The following is an 18,360-nucleotide window of genomic DNA, read 5'->3' as shown; positions in this document are numbered from 1 at the left end:
CAGCACAGGGAACCTGCAAATGGGGGGGGAAGGGGGGAGTATGTCCCCTGGAGCAAGCCCCAGGGACTGCTGTATCCCTCTGCATGTGGCATCAGGGTTGCGGGAGTGACAGCAGCCAGTCAACAGATGCTGGCGAGAGATTTAAAAAAAAAAATAACGCCTGGTTCCGGTGACAGCCTGAAGGCAGGCCACAAGAGACCCAAAGCTGCTCTGTGCCAGAAGGGCAGCTCTGTCCAGCAGGAAACGCCGCGTCCCGGCGCACCAGATGCCAGCGGCCCACCTGCAAGCGAGCGATACCCTGGGGCTCGGTTGGGGTGGGCGCACCTTTCCTCACCTCTGTGCCGCCAGAACTCTGCTCTCCCAATCCCGCACGCACGCAAGGCTTCTTGTGCGGGGCTCGTCTCTTATCGAAGAGACGCTGCACGGTGTTCCTTACCGCCCCGCCCCCCGGCGTGCAAAGCAATTAGACGCGAAGCAGGGAAAGCAAAGAGGCCTGTCGGGATATTAGATGTCCTCAGCAGAGGACCATAGAGCCCTCGAGGTTCCATCTTTGCTCCCTACAGGAGCGTGGCTCCGCACTCCTTGCCGCTCCCGCCAGCAAGCGACACAATTGCCCTTTGCTGCCTGCAACACGCAGCACCTGCACGGCCCCAGTACTGCCGCTTACAGAGCGAGAGGCGCTCGCTATAAAGCGGCAATGAAGAACAAGGACGGCCCGTCAAGATGGCAGGACGAACACAGACAGCCTCCAGCATTAGCCAGGCAGGGCTTGCAACTCACCTCGTGTCGTGGTTTAACGCCAGCCAGCAACAAAGCCCCACGCGACCGCTCACTCGCTCCCCCGCCCCCACGGGGACGGGGAGACAATCGGAAGGGCGAAAGTGAGAAAACTCGTGGCTTGAAACAAAAACAGTCTAATCATTTAAAAGAAACAACAACAACAACAACAACAACTGGTAAGGAAAAGAAGAAAAAAAAATGACAGAGAATGGGGTGCAGGCAGCATGCCAGGGGTCTGGAGCCTGACGGATGATGGGGGGGGCGGGGGGAATATGGAGGAGGGAAAGGAAGCGGGGGGGGACGGGGGGGACGGGACAGGAGATAGAAGAGCAGGGGATGCGGGGGGAAACAACTCGCGTGGGTTAAAAACTCGCATGGGTGAAGGGGGCGGGCTGGAGCAGCGCGGGGCATATGTGGGGGAGAAACACACGCCGGGGAGAGGGTAGGTGAGGGTACAGAGGTGCATGGGGGGGACACGGGTGGGGATGACCTACCCCAGGGAGTCCACCCAGGATGATCCACAGCAGGTAACTCACCTGGGATAACCCGCAACAGAGCATCCACACCAGATCATCCACGCTGGGAGGACCCCCAGCAACGCCCCTCAAACTGCTTGTGCTTCACCCCCAATCGTCCCCAAACTGGGGAGTTTTTTGCTTTTTCAAAATACTCAGTTTGGGGTGTGTTTCAGTGCTTTTCCACAACATAAAAAGGGGTGATCTTTCGGTTGTGGGTTTGTGCATGAAAATGGGGTGGGTTTTTTGCTTTCCAGCTGCACCAATCCAGGCGGATTTGGCTTTCCCAGGAGTCCCAAAGTCGTTTGTTTTTTCCCGTTGCAGACCCAGAATCAGGGGGTTTGGGGTTGTCCTGGTTTCGGCTGGAATAAAGTTCATTTTCTTCTGAGTAGCTGGTACAGGGCCATTTTGGATTTAGGGTGAGAATAACGTTGACAACACCCCGATGCTGTAGTTGTTGCTAAGCAGTGTTTAGACTAAGTCAGGGACCTTCCAGCTTCTCATACCGCCCTGCCAGCAGAGGCTGGGGGCGCACAAGAAGAGTCGCTGAGCTAAAGCAGGATTCCAGGCAAACAGGTCAGCTCGAAATACACCACCTCCTTTAAAAGTTAAGAGCGATTTGAACACTTAAAATCAGCATTTAGGCTAATCGATACCGTTTTGAACACCTTCTTAGCATACAAGTAAACACTCTTGCCGGTGTTGGAAAACGTCTCCTCCCTTCCTTACAGCACTGCTGCAGGGAGATAACCCTGGGAGGCTGCGGGACGAGGTCGTACGCAATCAGAATCTACGCTTACGGATCCACCACAACAGCTGCAGCCCTGGCGCTGCTGCTGCTGCTTTGCATCTTGCTTGTTTGGTGAATAAAGCTGAAAGTGAAGTGGAAAACTCCAAAGAGCAAAAGGAAAAATAAAGAATAAATCTCAATAATTCACTTTACACTAAAAAGGCGTCCCCATGTTTATATACGTCCAATAAAAATACTTATACTGTAAAAGTATTTGATTTGCCTTTTCCATCACCTTAACTTGCACAGCTCTGAATTCATACCATTAAATTATCTCTCTCCAAAGTACACAGTTATAATGGGACTAGGGGTTTTTGTGCGTGTTACAGAACGCGGAGGGACGCCTGGCCAGCTGAGCTGCCCAAGAGAGGTGCTACTGAACTGCCAGGGAAACGCACCATTGAAAGCCAGGCAGAAAGAAAGTACTTCAGAGCACTCCGTCAAAACATCAGGGAAAAAAAACCACAACATTCAGTTGCCTCTCTTTTTAAACGTTTAGAAAAATACCTAAACTGCTTACATACACCTAACAAATCATATACTACAGCTATTTGGCAGTTGCAGTTTAAACAGTGCAAGTCAATTTGTAAAATCCCCAGGGCTGCAATACCTCAGACTACCAAAAAGGACTGGCGGATTCCCTAATGCTTTTGGCAGTACTGAAGCATGCAGAGCAACACGTTTTCATGTTATCTCGACTGTTACAACTGAGAAACCAAAGACCAGTGATGCCATAAACTTTAGGAAGATGGGCTGTGCTTGGGTCTTTGGAAGGAAATTGACTTCTTTTTTCTTTTTTTTCTTTTTTTTAAAAGAGAGTGAAAAGTCTCGTTACTGATGACTTCTACTGTCAAGTCGATCACCTGTGAAGATCCACTCTGATGGGAAGTTCCTAAAACAAAATTTCTTTGAGAGAGAAAGACTTCCCTTTTGGAAAATCTCTTTCCAACTGAAGTCAAAATTACACACTGTAGGTTAAAGGAAAAAATACATTACTGAAGCAGTAACTCATCAAAAACACCTCAGGACTCACTGTCACTAGTTACAAGGCTGCTAATGCTTCCTGGGAAAGCCTGGAAAACACACAGATGCGACGCCCGTTTTGTCCTGTTTTGTCCGCGTCTCTTCTTTGACCTTGATTGCTTTTAGTACAGATGCTAATTATCTCCGTAACGTTTTTGAGTACTACTATAAGATATTTAAAAAAAAATCATTGACTGTAAAAGCATAAAGCTTTTATCATGAAAACAAAGTCTGTTTCTTCCGAACAGCTGAACTCTTACAAACAGTTTCTTCCCTCTTTTAGGACAAAATTAGTTTCACAGTATCATTTACTAGCAAGCACACAGCAACAGAAGATTATGCTGTCAGGAAGAGAAAATAAACTGAGGGAAGTAAACTTTGTATAGGTGTAACATGCTCCAGAACAGAACTTATTTTTACTATTTCTGTTAAAATATTTCATGTAAAAAAAAAGCAGAAGGAGAGTTGGCACATTCTCAACCTTAAAGTCCGTACCGCAAGTACCTTTGCAAAAATGCAGACACACATCGTAGGCGTACCTTGCACTTGCAGGCCACTACGGAATCTTTCCATCTGTCTCGTACCGTCACGGCAGAAGAAAGGGCAACCACGGCGAAACGGTGCCAGCTGACATCCAGCTGAGAGAAGAAAAAAAAAAAAAACCATTAGCACAAAGCTGGGTAGGAATCCAAAGCTGCCCTTTTTTTTTTTGTGAAGGTTTGTGAAGACAGTACGACTGAGCAGAGGAAAAAGTATTTTTGCGTCATCTTCGGTACAGCTGTTGACACAGGCCACTAGAGCTTTTGCATTTTTCAGACAACCGTGCCTTTTTTTTTTTTCTTTCTTTTTTGACTCATCGGCAACTTTACTTTCACTAGAACTCACTTTCCTAGATACACGCAGGTGACAGACATAGAGACCTACCTACATTTTCTCAAGCCTTAGTATAGCCGAGGCTCCATCACCCTATACGTCCCAAGTTGAGTATTTTTGCTAAAGAGCACAGCAACACATCTGTCCTTGTGAACTGCCTCGTTGCAAAAAAGGAATCATTTTTTCCAGGCCGTTGCTCCAAACGGGCAAGATCTTTTAAAACCGCAGCTGTGCCACCAAACCCGCTCAGGGTCCCTCCTAGCTTTTGACCGCCCTGAGATTTAACAGGCACACGCTCCATTCCATCTTCCAACAGCAAAAATACGCTAACGCTCTCGGACCCAGAGCGCAACCCTACGGATGTCCACGCACACAGCCTGCCGTTTTGATGAGGAGCCACCCAGCATCCCTGCGAGCACAGCTGCACGCGCCAGATCGGTTTCCCCTACGCCGCGAGTTACCGGTTCCGGTGAACGTAGTTTCTGACGCTTTAAACCGAAAACCGTATCTCGACGCTTCGCCACAGTAGAAACGACCCATCGCTAGAACGCTACAAAAACGCAGTAACGCCAATTGCAAACCCACAGCAGCAACAGCTCCAGAAATATTTAGACCAGGAACAAGGGAGAAAAATAAAACAGCTTCATCTCACGCACAGGGGAGCGGCAGGCAGAGAAAAGGGTCGGCATTCTGAGCCCTTACAGAAAACGGGCATTCTCCTTCCATTCCTCAGCCCGTCCGTGAAGGTCTAAATACCGCAACACTACTACGGCAACGTCGAGAGTAGGGAACAGCAGCCCTGCCACCGGACTTGCCACTGACCCATGCTATTTACGTAGCAGGACGCGTACGCAGAGGGACGCGTTTTGCCACACGCAGCCCTGAACTTCCTGAAAATTTACGTTTACCAAAAAGTGCCATTTGGAACATATTGCCAAACAACGTTCGGCAAGAAAGCTTTGATGCGTTTGACACACGCAAGTTTTTGGTCACTTGCTATTTGCTTCCTGTTGCTGCTGCTGTTCTTCCTTCAGAAATTCTACTCGTAGCCCAGTTATTCACTACTGGTTCAAGCATTTGCCTTCCTGGTATTACCAGCACATTCACAGAGGCAAGTAACTTAACTGCTCTTCTACAATTATCCAAACGACAACTACAGCCATGAAAGAGAAGGAGAGGTCAGGCAGCAGAAGAGCTCAGCGGGCTGGCACCAGTCAATATTGCACTCTCTAAAAACAAACAACAACAAAACAAAACCCTGATCCTGTATCCTTCTTTTTTTTTTTTTTTTTCCTTCTTCTTTCAGAGCTCATCCCTGCCTCAGCATTTTGTCTTGTCAGAGCATGAAGCGCAGGTGATCCGTACCCTGACGACTTCTGCGTGTGATGAATGCCTGTTCAGAAATAGTCCAGATCTGCAAGACTGGTGTCATTTCTATGGTTTTAATCATCATAACTCACATTTTATTTACTCACGCATTTGTGAGGAAACTAATTAACTCTTAGACACTGGCTCTCCTTTTTTTGGGGGGTGGGGGTGGAAATGTGTTCGAGACTGAAAACCACTACAATTCAGAGCTCCCAACCACGAGGGAGCGGTGGAGAAATCAATGAAAGCAAAGACCAACAGCAGCAACATCAACTGGAAGTTGGCTTTCATTCCGATCACGTACTTAAGTGACTCTCCAAGTCTATACCTCGGTCCTAGGAATGACTAGTCCCTTTTTGGAAGGACAAACTTTTTCACTTAAAAGTCCTAGACTGAAGACTCCGCTGAACGGAATGGGGATTGTGCCACGGGACAACATGCCATCAACACTCTTAATGGGGAAGGAAAAAAAAAAAAACCCAAATAAAAATCAAGTTTAAGTACCAGTTCCCATCACGTTTCACTCATTACATTTCTACTGGCATCTAGGTGCTCAAAAATGAACTACAGGGACACCACATATTCCTAAAAATTCAGTTATACATAAAAAAGTAAAAGGCTATTTCCAACTTGCCCATAAAAATCAGTATGAACAGAGAGAAGAGACACACTCGACCCTGAAGAAGCTAACAGGCAGCTCTGAATTTACCAGACAGGAAATTTCATTCTTTCCCCTGAAACAAAAACACATCAAGGGACTGGTTCAGGAACAGGGCGCGATCTGTTAACAGCAATTTTTCCATCGTCTTTTCTGCACTAGCAGCAAACTTGCCTTCTCTGTGGGTTTAACGTGGAGCATCTGTAGTGCCTCGAACTCGCAAGTGTTTCTCTCCGCGCCTCGCCCCCCCCCGCCCGCCCGATACCTGCGATTACCTGAGCAGCAAGCGGAATTAACCAGGCAGGATTTTCTTCGTGTGACGCGGAAGGTGACACTGGGAGAAGAGGAGACAAAGAAATGAACCTGCTTGTCACACCCAGCCAACGGTGAAAAGACAGGGGAGGATTCTGCCGGAAGGGCTCTGCACCCCAGGAGCTCCCGCCGGCCGGTTTCTCTCCCCCTTGCCGGGTAACGAGGGGACGACGACACCTCGCCCGCGCCCCCTCGCAGGGGGGGCTGCCTCAGGAGAGCTGGGGGACCCCCACCTCGCTTCTGCCCGCAGGAACAGACCGGGAGAGACCCTCCACGCAGAGAGAGGAGCGTGGCGTGGATTGCATGCCCGAGGGAAGAGGCCGGGCTCCCCGCTGGCAGAAGGACAACTTACCTCCCTGCTGCTCGGAGCTGCTTGCTGCGGACAGCCCTGCCTGCGCCCGGCCGCTCTTCCGCCGTGCTGGGAGCGCAGTCCGGCCGACAGACGCTCCAGCGAAAAGACGCTCCAGCTAATTGCGCCTCCTGCTCGTTACAGCCGCAGGTACTTTTGCCTCTGGCTAACGCACGCTCCAGACAGCGGACACCCCGCCTCGTTCCAGCTCCCGCTTGCTACAGTTCTGGCTCCTTGAAGCCCCAGCTCCGCACTGAAGCTCCGGCTGATTTCAGCTGCTTCTCCTTACAAGCTCCAGCTATGTGCAACGGTCTGGGCTTTCCATAAGGTTGTCTATCAACTGCTGTCAAAACTGGAGCATTAGGATTAAACATCAGAGTTACACGCCAAGTAAATATCCATTAGTTTGGGCGATTAATTACTTAACGACTACTCTGAGCGGCGCAGAAAGAAGAGCTGGACTCAAAGAGGGCACGTGGGGTCCGAAAAGCGCCTTGTCCCCCACAGACCATCGCAGATGTTGAGTTCGGCCTGCTGCGTGCCGGCCTCCCGAACTTCGGCGTCCGACACAACCAGACCCCCAACTCCGGGGAGGGTCCGCGCACTCTGCCCGCCCACCGCTTCCCCCCACAGCCCCCAACACCCTCCCACCCGCCTGCAAAACCAGCCAAGCCGGCTCCCGCTTTTGGCCCCCACACCAGCTGACTCGGGGCCCATTTGGGAGCCAAAAAACCCAGCTGCTGAGCCTGTTCTCAAGGCCCAAACACGCAGGGCCGGACCTCTGTTTCTGGGCCCAAAGCCGCGCAGCTCGGTCTGTTTCCGAGCCCCCAAATCAGCCACACGAGCCTGTTGTCAAGCCCCAGGAACAGAAAACTTGTTCTCCACTTCTGACCCTGCAGTGCCCACGGGCGACGCCAAGCGTAGCCACCCCACAGCCCTGCACCCCCGGGGCCCCACGCGTAGTTTCGGGGAGTGCTCGGGACCTGCGGAGGGCCCGGCCCCACGCCTCTGCGGGGCAGCCCCAGCACAGGCAGGGCGTCGCTTCACGATTGCCGTTTCAGGCTTTATTTCCCCGCCACCAGCGGCACGGCCAGGCCCCCACCCCAAACCCCCCAGCCGAAGCACCCCCGCGGGTAGCCGGGCCCAGCCACCCGGAAAACAAGTAAACCAAAGAGGGAACAAGACAGAGACCGTGGGGAAAGGCAAGGAGAAGGACACAGAAACAGAGAGAGCACGGGAGGGATAGGGAGCAGGACAGAGAGATGGAGAAAGAAAGGAAAAAAGGACGGGAGGCAGAACCAAGGGAAAGAGAGACAAGGACGGGGAGCAGGACAAAGGGACGGAAGAGGGAAAAAAAAATAGTGACGGGCTGCAGGACACAGATGAAGGGATTAAATAGACACAGGGAGCATGACAGAAGGACAGAGAGAGACAAAAGGGACAAAGAGCAGGCCAGCATCGGAGGGGAAAAAACCAACTGCGATGGGCAGTGGGAGAGAGATACGGAAAAAGAAAAAAGTACTGAGGAACAGAAAAAAGAAAGAAGCGACAGCTAGCTGGACAGGGGGACACAGTTAGAAAGGGCGGGAGAGGGAATGGGGCAGAGAAAGACAGACAGAAAAGGTAGCGCAAGAAAGCAAGGCAGAGGGACAGCAAGGCGGGGCGGGGGGGAAGGGACAGGGGTCTGGACAGAGATGGAGAAATAAGCAGCAGGGACAGAGGAAAAGAGACAGAAAGAGGGACAGGGAACATGGCAGAGAAGGAAAAATCAGGACAGCGGCAGGACGGAGATCAAAAACTGGGACGGTCCTCAGGACAGAGAGGAATACGAATACGAGCAGGGAGCGGGACAAAGGGATACAGCGAGAAACAACGGGACAGGAAGCAAGACAGCGCGACAGACAAGAACAATGACAACGAGAGAGAGAGAGACAGAGACCGAGACCGTGAGAAGCACAGGGGGTTGGGAAATTTAGAAAGAGAGGTATCAGGAGCCCTGCAGAGAGAGGGAGGGTGAATAAAAAAGGGGCAGGAAGCAGCACAAAGGGTCACAGAGAGTAAGAGATGACCAGGAAGGAGGACGGGGCCAGTGAGATCCAGAATGACAAAAATAAACAGCAACGGCAAGCAAGACAAAGGGATAGAGAGAGAAACAGAAAGTAGGAAGAAGAGAGATAGGAAGGCAGGGACACAGAGCGGCACGTACAGGCGCAGAGAGGAAAAGAACGCCAGGGGAAGAGGCCAGAGAAATTGGGAGGCGGGGAAAGAGGCGGATGCAGATCAGGACAAGGAGATGGAAAAGGAAAAAACAGCATCTGGCTGCAGGACAAAGACGGGGAAGGGGTGGGGGGGAGAGGGAGAGGGAGCAGGACAAGAATGCAGAGAGAAAAAGAAAGGGGGGCAGTCGAACGAGAGAGAGAGAGAGGGGAAGGGGGGTGGGAGGAAGAGGGAGCAGGACAAGAGAATAGACAGAAGAGGAGAGGTACAGGGAAGCAAAATAAAAATAAAAAAAAACAAACACAAAAAACCCAAACATCACAACAGCATGAGAAAGCGAGGGGGTCAGGAGAGGGGGAGGGAGGGACCGGGATGCACAAGAGGAGCGACAGGGCCCCGAGGGGCCAGGACTCACCACAGCTCTCGCTCTTGGAGCTGCCAGGAGACCTTGCCAGCTCAGACGCTTCTTTCTCCTTCTCTCCTGCCTTCTTCTTCTGTAACTCCAGTCGCTTGGCTGTCCTCCACATAACGGAACACGCGAGCATCTCGCGGCTCTTACGAGATGAGGCCTCCTAGACACGTAGCCTCGCTCGCTCGCTCACTACGTGGCCGTACCGCGCTGCTGGTCATGTATACGGACCCTGGCAGCCTGACCTGCTGTGGACTACGAGAAGGGATCCTCCCACACCCAGAGAAGCAGGCTCTCTCTTGCCTGCAGCAGGAGGCAGCTGCCAGCCAGATGGCCTTCCGTTTCTTCTTCTCTACCTTTCTCTGGCCTCTCCAGCTTCAGCAGCTCCCATCCACAGCCAGCAAGCGCTCCGCCTGTCCCTCTGTGCTCCCGTGCCGCGAGGAGAGGGAGGCCAGGCAGAGACAGCCCACGCAAGCCTGAGGCTGCTGCAGTCAACGGCATCCCCGGGGACGAACGGACAACCGCACTCACTCTGGGAGAGGGAAAGAGGCAGCAGTGACCGTTATTACCGTAGCTCGACCCTGGCCGAAGCCCCTCCTTCCGCAGGGGCTTCCGCAGACGCCGCTCGTTCCCCGCGCCGCTGCTAGCGGCACCCACGCTCAGGGAGACTCGAGAACATCGGAGGGCCAGCTTGCTGCCCTCACGACAGGGCTCGGGGGCTGCCTGCGGCTACAGCACAGGCTTCAGGGGAGGGGCTGGAGTTGGGGGCAGCCGCACGGGCCGAGCGGGGCCGGGGGAAGGCGCCAGGGGAGCTCCGGCGACTCGGGGAGGCACCCGCTGGCCGCACCTGGGGGGTGCCCGCCTCCGTCCCCTCTTCCCTTCTATTGGCTCTCGGGGAACTGCCTGGCGCTGCCCTGGCCCGGCTCGCCTCCGGCGGACCGGGAGCCTGCCGCGGCGGCCTCTTCGCAGCTTCCCGTCCCGCCAGCGCCCGGCGGCCAGCGGGCAGGAGGCACACCCCGCCCCCGCCGGAGGGGATCGCTCGCCTCACCCGCGGTCCCAGCGCTCGCCCGCTGCCGCCGAGACCCGCGCCCTGCGCGCCACCGCCACGCTGCTCCCGGATACCGCGCATGCGCCGGAGGGGCCGGAGCCGCCGAGCAAACGCCGGGCTGCCCCACGGCGCATGCGCCCGGGAGGCGCGTCCGCACGGCTGGTCGGGGAGTGGGCGCAGCGGGAAGCCCGCGGAAAACTACGCGAAACCGGCAACGCTCCTGCGTCTGACCTGGTCGGACCCCGGGGGCCGCGGCGGCAGCGAGGACTACGCCGCGCCCGAGAGCCACGCTGCCGCCCGGCCGCCGAGTCCGCGAAAACTACGGCTCCCGGCATGCCCCGGGAGGCAGCCTGCCCTGCTGCCTGACCCCGAGGGGACACCGCCTCCGTTTCCGCCCACCCCCACGCCGGCGCAGCCGCAGTTCCCGCCGAGCCCCCAGCGCCGCTCCGGGCAGCTCCGGCGCGCCGCCGCGGCTCCGGCACGGCGCGGCGCGGCACCCCCCGCCCGGCTCCGGGCAGCGGCCGCCGCCGCTCCGGCACGGCGCGGCCCCGCCGCCGCTCCGTGCATCCCACACGGACCCCGCCGTCCTCCTCGGGGCTTTCCCCGGAACCCGCCGGCCGGCTACGCAGCCCCGCCACGGGGCCCGGTGAGCACCGCACACACACACCCCCCCCCCGCGCGCACTTGCTCCCAGCCCCCCTGTGAGCCCCCCCCCCCCGCGCGCACGTGGTCCCAGCCGCCCTGTGAGCCCCCCCCCCCCCCGCGCGCACTTGCTCCCAGCCCCCCTGTGAGCCCCCCCCCCCCGCGCGCACGTGGTCCCAGCCGCCCTGTGAGCCCCCCCCCCCCGCGCGCACTTGCTCCCAGCCGCCCTGTGAGCCCCCCCCCCCCGCGCGCACTTGCTCCCAGCCGCCCTGCGCCCCCCCCCCCCGCGCGTACTTGCTCCCAGCTCCCCCGTGAGCCCCCCCCCCCCGCGCGCACGTGGTCCCAGCCGCCCTGTGAGCCCCCCCCCCCCCGCGCGCACTTGCTCCCAGCCCCCCTGTGAGCCCCCCCCTCCCGCGCGCACTTGCTCCCAGCCGCCCTGCGCCCCCCCCCCCCGCGCGTACTTGCTCCCAGCTCCCCTGTGAGCCCCCCCCGCGCGCACGTGGTCCCAGCCCCCCTGTGAGCCCCCCCCCCCCGCCCGCCCGCACGTGGTCCCAGCCGCCCTGTGAGCCCCCAGGGCTCCCCCCCGGCCTCGGCACCGGCGGCCCCCACCTCCCCCGGGCCACCCCCGCCTCCGACGTTCGCGGTCCGAGGGGCGCCCGGCCCCGCTCACCTTCTCCCGAGGAGGAGCCGCAGCCCGGCCACCGCTCCGCTCCTGCCTGGGCTCCCACCGGCCCCGCCCCGGCCCCTCCCCTGGCAGCCCCCCCTTTCCAGGGAGGGGCCGGCCCCATCAGCCTCACTGCCCGCACCTGCGGCTCCTCCAGCCCCGGCCCGCAGCTGGGGGACCGAAACCCGGAACAAAACTCCTCAACACCCATGGGAAGTTAAGCAGCAGGCACTTCCTTGATTGAATGAAAGATGGCAAGAGTCATCTCAGTTGGAAGAGGTGTTAACTGGGGTCAAAATACAGATTTGAATACTCATCTTATTTTAGTTCTAAGACTTGGCGATTGCCAGGTATCATCTTTTCCGTTTACCCGGGTCCACCAGCGAGGCCACAAGGGAGATTTCTTCCAGAGAGAGGATAGAGTTATTAAGTCTGAAGTCCACGATTTGCCTTTCTCCTTCATGAAAAGGTGAGTGGATCATATATCATCACTAGTCACCCAAACAGTTAACCCTGAACTTTTCACCTGTCCTTTAATACAGTCAACTCCAAGCTAAATGTTTTCCGTTATTAAGAGGGGACCAAAGGTCATGTAAAATATTATTATACTTTCTACAAACACATCCCCATCTGAGAGCTTTAGCTACTAGAGAAAGTCGTTGGAGTGTGGGGTCAGAGGAGCTGCAAGTATAAACCTTCATTCAGCTCTGTTTAGGATGTGTGATTTTTCTCTGGTTGTCTAAACCAGTCTAAATTTCCATAGATGGTCCCGACTCTGGGTGGCTCTAACAAGGATCCTGGAACTCCAGTAAATTCTAAACAGCGTTTTATATTTTAAATATGATCCCAAGTTCCTTTCTGCACTTGTCTCTACGGTTTTGGCAACTGACAGCCCCCAGGGGTGCTTGTACAAGTTTCTCCCGAAGGGCGAGTAAATTAATTCTTTTGTCCATGAGGTGGATGGTTTGGTAATGTTATAATTCACAACGCCATAATTCCTTCTTTCAAATGTTAAAAAAATAATTGCCTTTTAAATCCATCCCATTTAATTTGCTAAAATGATTCTCATTGTTCTACATCTTTTCTCAAGTTTTGGTTAAATTCAATGTCAGTATTCTCCACGGAACTAGATTTTCATCTGACTTTGGAATCGGAAGGCAGGCTGTTACTGAGGTTAAATTTTGTGTCTTTACAAAACTTTGAATCAGTTACAAAACTAGATTTTTTTTTTTTAATCCAAATTACAAAAACGGTTAATATCAAGATTAATAGCTCAAACAATAATTGTTTCATTTTGTTTATCTCATGTTTGGAACCCCTCAAAAAAACCCACATAAACCCTCTAAACACACAAAAAGATTACTGCCCTCGACAATATTCCTAATAGCAACCCCAATATTGTAAACTTTACACAGCTGTTTTCCCAAATAGATAACGTGAAACTTACTTATAGATTTTCAATTTTAAAGGGCCAGTTTCTTTAGACTTCCAATTTCTTGTTGGTGCTTTCTTTATTCTTGAATAATGAAGCCAAGCTGCTTCTCCCAGACCTTTACTGCTATAAGGGTTGTTAAAATGACTCGATACGGTCCTTTCCACTTCTCCGTGACTTTATATATATTCAGTCTCCTGGTCGGAAGGGATGCGCTGCTACGTCCAATTCTAAGGGTCCAGCTGTGGAGACATACTGACAAAGTTCCTGAAAAGAATTGCTTAAAGAAATCATAACACCTTTTAAAAACCTATCTCCAAAGGCACTCAAGATACTCAGAACATAGGACTCTTGATATGGTCTTTCATACAACATTTCATAATGACTTAAATTTTCTTTCTCTTCTGGCTATGCTCTGATTCTTAATAGAGCCATGGGTAATGCTTTAACCCATGTGAGGAGTGAGGTTTCCTGACAAATTTTACTCGACTGTTGCTTAAGGGTATAGTTCATTCTCTCTCTCTCTCTCTCTTCCTCCCCCCCCCACTTGCTTGTGGTCTATATGGGGTGTGATAGTCTCAATCTATAGATAATACTTTGCTCAACTTGTCTCCTAATCTTTGCTATAAAATGAGGGCCATTGTCAGATGACATTCTTACAGGCACCCCATATTTTGGTACTCTTTGAGCAAGACTTTGACTACTTCCCTTGCTTTGTTGGCACGACAAGGGAAAGCCTCCCTCGGGCCACCCAGTAAAGATATCAACTAAAACTAGGATAGATCCTTCTTTTCAAGGCAATTCTATAAAGTCAATTTGCTAATATTCTCCTAAAAAATTTCCTTATTTCATAATCCCAAAGATGATCTTATTACTGATTCGGGGATAATTTTATATATAAATTTCACATCCGCTTCTAATTGTTTAAACAATCTTTGTCGTATTTCACTTTCTGTTCCCCGATATACTTTGTGATGTTCAGCTCGGGCAATTTCTCTTATTATTGTGGGTGGGACTATTATTTGACCTGTCGGTGTTACAGCCTATCCTGTTTCATTTTGTTAGCCTGCAATCTAATCATTAATTCTTCATCTTTTTCGTTATAATTTGGAGCTTCTTTAGGCAATTTTATACTTTTCTCTGGAACTAGCGCTAGGATGCCTTTTTCCGCAGCCTCTTTAGCGGCTTTATCAGCCAGTCGGTTACCTGCGTTCGGACCGGTCTTACCTAACCGATGTGCTTTACAGTGCATTATCGTGACTGCTGTTGGTTTTCGAATGGCTTCTAACAATTTCAGTATTTGTTCTGCGTGCTGAATGGTGGTTCCTTGCGCGGATAACAGTCCTCTTTCTCTCCGTATCGCTCCGTGCGCGCGTACTACTCCAAAAGCATACTTTGAGTCTGTCCAAGTGTTGACTCGCTTTTTCCTTGACTTAGTTCCAGAGCTCGAATAAGAGCTATCAATTCAGCCTTTTGGGCAGATATCGTCGAAGGCAAAGTTGGCAACGCAATTACCTCCTCAGTAGTTATTGTCTATCTTGATAAACGTTTTCCTTCACAGATGGAACCGCTTCCGTCGGCATATAGTTCCCAATCTGTTTCTTCTAGCGGCACATCTCAGAGATCCAGTCGGCTGAAGTAAACTCTTTCGATTGTCTGCAAGCAGTCACGTTCCAGTTCTCCTTTAACTTGATCAGTTGTTGAAAACGCAACAGGCTTAACGGTGGTAGTAGTGTTTAGGTAAACATCATCTTGTTCCAGCAACACCACTTGGTATTTCAGCATCCTGGTAGGGGATACCCAATGCCCCCCTTTCTGTTTTAGCACAACAGTTATCATATGGGAAACGTACAGTAATCCTTCGTCCTCTAATCCTTTGTCCTCAGGTGAACTTACGAGCTTCCTGGATCAGTAGCACAGTTGCAGCGACGGCTCTCGGACGACCAGAGCATCCCAGACTCACATTACCTAATCGCTTCGAGAAGTAGGCCGCAGCTCGCCCAGCTGGCCCTAAATATTGGGCCAGGATACCCAGAGCTATACCTCTTCTTTCACGAGCAAAAAGTTCAGGTGTCTTTGTGAGATCTGGCAGGCCTAGGGCTGGCACCCCTATTACAGCCTGTTTCAATTCTTGGAAAGTAGCTTTCTCGGCATCGGTCCAATCCATTGTTTGAGGTTTTGAGCTGCTCCTATAAAGGTCGGGCCAGCAAGCCACAATTTATAATCTACAGGTGACACCACTCGACCATTCCCGGAAACGCTCGTCATTCATTTTTTTAGTCTTAGGTTCGGGGAGACGACAAATTGCCTCTTTTCTCTCAGTTCCCAATTGTCTCGGTCCTTTTAGGATTTTAAAACTCATTTACATAAGTTTCTTCTTTCTGGGTTATTCGGGGTTTTTTCTTTTGACACTCGATATCCACTGATTCCCCAAAAGTTCAAAAAGTTAATAGTTAACTTTGTGCATTGTTCTTCCGTCTCAGCTACAATTAACAGATGATCCATATATTTCGGCAAGATTTCTTGATTATTTTCTTTCTTCCAAATCTCTAATTCTCGTGCCAATTGATTTCCAAAAATGGTAAGACTATTCTTAAAGCCTTGAGGCAAGACTGTCCACGTATATTGTGTTTTTCTCCCAGTCTCAGGATTTTCCCATTCCAAAGCAAAAACCTCTTGACTACTGGGATCCAAGGGAATACGGAAAAAGGCATCTTTTCGGTCTAACACTGTGAACCATTCTTGTTTCTCCATTAGGGTTGCTAACAAAGTATAAGGATTTGCTACTACCGGATGAATATCTTGGACTATTTGATTTATTGCTCTGAGGAGGTCTTGAACTCATCTGTCATCTTTTTCATTAGCCTTTTAACAGGCAAGATCGGGGTGTTATATCTGGATTCACATTCTATTAACAATTTGTATCTTAAAAACGTTTGTATTACCATTACTAACCCTTTCCGACTTTCCGGTTTTAGGGGGTATTGTTTCATTCTTACCGGATTCCATCCTGGCTTTAAATCAACTCTCACAGGTTCTGCTTTTTGGATTTACCGGGAACTTCCCAGTCCAGACGATTGGAATTACAGCATTAGACTTTGACTGGTATAATCTTCTGCTTTCGGTAACCATCTTGTTAACAACAAAGCCACTGCTTCGATACGTTTATTTTCTGGAATTGAAGTTTTAATCTCTCCATTTTTTAATTTAACTTCTGCCTCTAAGTTCTCAAATAGATCTCTCCTTAACAGGAGTTTAGGAGAATCTGGCACATACAAAAACTGCTGAGTGACCCATTGCTTTCCTAATTTCATTGTTAAAGATTTAAAGAAGGGTCTAGTCTCTCGTTCACTTGTTGCACCGACACCACCAATTTCTTCAAAACTTAACTCTCCCTCTAAGGTATTTAAAACTGAAAAGGTGACTCTAGTGTCAATTCAAATCCAATTTTCTGTTCTCCCGGTTTAGCTGTAACCAGAGGTTCTGCTGGGAGACTCCCCTCCGGTCCCCGTCAGATACGTTCACTTAAAAAGAACAAATCTACATACGGCACTTTATTCCATTTACTCTCTCTCCTACAAAACAACAGTAATTGCAATATAGTATTGTAACTCAAAGTTCTGTTTGTTTACCATTTTTCCTGCAATTCATCCCAATGTGCCAATAAACGTCCCAACGGTGATGGTTTTGGTAACTTTTCATCAGCAGTTCCATTTCCTGCACTCTTATTCTTAAACAATTTTGCTAATGCCATTATACTTATATACATTCAAATACCAAATACCAAACAAATGCAAATGACAATTGTCCCAAATAATACACAAAGTCCAACCCAGCAACAGCTTTTGCTTATGACTTACGGGCAGACGCCTAGGCTTCCACTGCAGACGGGTACCCTCCAAGCCCCAACCCTGCGAAGCTTTCGCCGCGCCTCACGGGCAGGCTTTCCAGACAAATTCCAAAGCAGCAGCGCCTTACCTTTTTTTTTCCAGGGAACGCTGCGAGGAGCTTTGCGAGTCGAGGGTGACGGTTCTCCCCGAGAATACCTCGGTGCCGGCCGGAGTTCGATCGACACTCGATCTCGTCCAGTCTCACTCGCAAGGTCCCATCTGGGTCGCCAAAACCGTTACCGAAATCCGGAATAAAACTCCTTAACACCAACGTGAAGTTAAGAAGCAGGCACTTTGTTTATCGCAGCGCTGGGGACACGGGGGATCGCTCCTCCAAAGGCGTGTCCCGCTTAGTATCAAAATCCATCAGTTTTTACAGACTTTTCCTGTCAGGTCATTGTTACCTAAGCTCCTTCCGTAAAAATGCATACTATGCTCGTTCTTAAATTTAACCTTTATAATGATCGGTCCTTTGATTATATAACCTTATCAATATTCTTATTTAAAAACAATCATTGGTCAGTTACACTTAGCTCTGCTGACTGGCATCTTCGATACTCAAAGCGAGATGGGAAGGGTAAGGGGGTTTCCAAGCAGCAAACTGGTGTCCACGACGGTTTCCTTAGTTTCCTGAAACAGAACGTAGAAAAACCAGTAACCTCCTGGTGAGGTTTCTAGGGTTAGCTCTCTCAAACTTTTAACAATATTAAGGTTCCTAGAGTGACGCGTAACACAGTTCCTAGAGTTTCTATGGCTGCGTTTCAAACTTAACGATCCTATACGCTATGCTTCACAATTTTACTTCTTAATCAAACCTAACTCTCCCATGTGATTAAATTTTGATTTCTTTACCGGAATATTTGTAACAGCTGGAGCCCAGCAGGAACGGGGGGGGGTGGGGGAGTGGGGGTGGGTTTCACGGCCCAACCCCCTCCCCCCCCCAGCGCCTCACCTCCTCCTCCCCTGGGCTCCCTCACGGCCCCTCCACTCGTGCAAAGGGAGCGCAAACGCAGCCCGGAGGGCAAAGGGGACGGGCGGCCAGCATTTATTCAGTCAGTCGCGTGCCTATCGAGTCCTGCCAGCGAGTCTGCTCCGGGGCTCGGGGCGCCCCCCGGCGCTCCCTCTGCCCCTCGGACACCTCTGATAGCCTATTTCCATACATTCTGTATGGCACGTCTAAATATTGGGATGGTTTTAATATTTTGTACCAGCTGTGGAAACTGGTTTGCTGCTACGTGACTGCAAAAGTGAGATTTGGTAAATAATTATTAGAAATCTTATACTAACACTACGATTGAAACAATAGACAAAAGTATAGCCAAGCAATTAACTAGCAGAGGCAGGTACTCCTAAGTTTTGCAGTTCTTTGCTCTTATGACTAGATGTTCCT

At 51.2% G+C, this 18,360-nt stretch overlaps 1 long non-coding RNA gene across 1 annotated transcript; it reads left to right on the top strand.

Moving 5' to 3' along the window:
• The first annotated feature begins 10,917 nt into the window (after positions 1-10,917).
• Positions 10,918-18,251, top strand: LOC142028436 (uncharacterized). Its single transcript, XR_012649594.1, has 3 exons — positions 10,918-10,988; positions 11,976-12,117; positions 17,073-18,251. It is a non-coding gene; the product is annotated as an uncharacterized LOC142028436 (long non-coding RNA).
• Positions 18,252-18,360: the final 109 nt, after the last annotated feature.

The sequence above is a fragment of the Buteo buteo genome, unplaced genomic scaffold, assembly GCF_964188355.1.
Source record: "Buteo buteo unplaced genomic scaffold, bButBut1.hap1.1 HAP1_SCAFFOLD_393, whole genome shotgun sequence".
NCBI lineage: Eukaryota > Metazoa > Chordata > Aves > Accipitriformes > Accipitridae > Buteo > Buteo buteo.
Note: the sequence above shows the minus strand (reverse complement) of the source record. Positions and strands in the feature narration are given on the sequence as shown.